Genomic DNA, 2,281 nt, shown 5'->3' on the forward strand with positions numbered 1-2,281 from the left:
TGCTCCTCGTTTCTTCTACAAGCCCCTTTGATCTCTCTCCGTTTTTAGAACTACAGAATTTTTTTTTTTTAACCTTCCTCTTTGCTTTAAGTTTTCTGCTCTCCCTAGGGGTCATGAATGGAGATGGATGGGCATCAAGGGACAGACGTGAACCAAGACACAGGCGCACTGACCCTTCCCACATGAAAGTGAGTCAGAAGTCATGTGTCTTCCGAGGCATGCGACCCAGGCAGCTGACAGTGCTGTGAGCCTCCTGAGGATGAGCATAAGGGGAGGAATAATAGGAAAACTAATCCTCACCTAAAGCACAGCCATCACGTGCACAGCCCTGCGCCTGGTTTGATACACTGTTCAGTATTGCCGGAGGCAAGTCGGTAGTGGCTATCCCCTGCCTGGTGCTGTTTATGCAGTCTTCTTCCCCAGCAGGGACCAAGACATTCCTTCTGCCCTGAGTAGCTTCCCCAAGCTCTCTCTAGCCAGAGTCCCCTGACCCGTTCTGTTTCTTTCCAGGCAGTTCTTCCCCTCTTGTTTTCTGTAAACATTATTCTGGTTTACAATGTGCTGGCTGTTGCGCTAGGTTCTCTGGTTCTGCTGATGTAAAAGCTGGTATTCTTAAATAGGAGAAAGGGGATGAGGGCCCATTATGATGGTACATGCCTTTAATTCCAGCACTGGGCGTGGGGACAGAGGCAGATTTCTGTGAATTTAAGGCTAGCTTGCTCTACATGGCAAGTCCAAGGCCAGCTAGAGTTACAGAGAGAGACACTCTGTCTCAAGAACAAACAAAAATCCAAACAGTAATAACAACAACAACAACAACACACACACACACACACACAAACAAGCAAGCAAAAAAGAAGTGTGCAGAATTGGATCCAGGTGTGACTCTCAAGACGGATGTGGCCTCCTTTCCTTGGTCTACAGGGCAGGAAGACATGCCTTCCTGGGCGATGGATCCCACTAAACAGTGAGAGAAACCTTTCTAGACCGCTCCTGTGGCTGTCCTCTAGGGGGCGCGCTAGCCCCAGCCTACGCCTACACTTGACTGTGTAGCCGCCTCGGCAGCGTGCTACAGTTTCTAGGGCAGAAGGCTGTATGGCTAAGGAGTCCCGTTCTTCTTATTCAACGGGATAAATGCAGGATCAATTTAAGTAATTGGCCTAAAGTCACACAGCTAGAGGGAATTAGCCATCTGTTAGCTAGAGGGTGCAGCCTGCCAAGGAGCCAAGCGGCTTTAGTCACGGGCTAAGCAGAGAGGCAGGCAGAGCAGCCACTACAGGGCCACTTAAGGGGCCATACACAAACCCGGCAACAGTGCTTCAAAAGGCCTAGAAGAAAATACCTTTATTTAATATATATATTATATATATATTAATGTGTTTTGTGAACCTACGGCCTCAAACGTGCTAAACCCACACTTCACACTGTGCTGCACCTTCAACTCTTGAGAAAGGAGTTTGAATCAGTTCCCTGGTTAGAAAAACAGTAAATGTTTCAGGTGATGGATATGCTAGTATCACGGTCTGGCTGGTACAGGCTGAATCCAGCTATCATGACCATTACGCCAGGCTCACAGAAAAGCTGCTCGCCACCCGCCTGGAGCCCCTAGGTTAGACCCCTGGAATCCACAGGGTGGAAAGAGAAGAGGATTCCAATCAGTTGTCCTCCGACCTCTACACACACACGGGTCACAGGCACACAGGCACACAGGCACACTACCTCAATACAAATATATATATATATATATATATATATATATATATATATATATAACTTTAAAGAACCACATCGCACTCCCATAAATGTTCAATTATTTATCAATTAACAATAAATGTTAAAAATGCCAGTAACATCGCCAACATGTGTCTTAGGTACTGTCCTATTGCTATGAGGGGACACTGTGATGAAGGCAATTTATAAAACAAAGCATTTAATTGGGGAATGGCTGACAGAGAGCTAGTCCATGACCAGTCATCATGGCGGAGAGGTTGGCAGCTGATAGACTTGGCACCGTGACTCTACCTGAGACCTCACATCGATCCACGAGTTTCAGGCAGAGAAGAACAAGACTAGGACTGCCCGGGGTTTTTGTTTGTTTGTTTTAGCCAAAAGCCCGCTCCCAGTGACACACCTCCCCCAGCAATGCCACGCCTCCTCCACCCTCCCAATCAGTTCCTCTCACCTCCACCCACGCCTCCCACCAATGCTTCAGAGTCAAGCTCACGCTGTGCTGGGGAGAGGCAGACCCGCCCCCACGCTGCCACCCGGCCACGAGGCCCAG

This window comes from Chionomys nivalis, chromosome 12 (assembly GCF_950005125.1).
Source record: "Chionomys nivalis chromosome 12, mChiNiv1.1, whole genome shotgun sequence".
NCBI classification, from domain to species: domain Eukaryota; kingdom Metazoa; phylum Chordata; class Mammalia; order Rodentia; family Cricetidae; genus Chionomys; species Chionomys nivalis.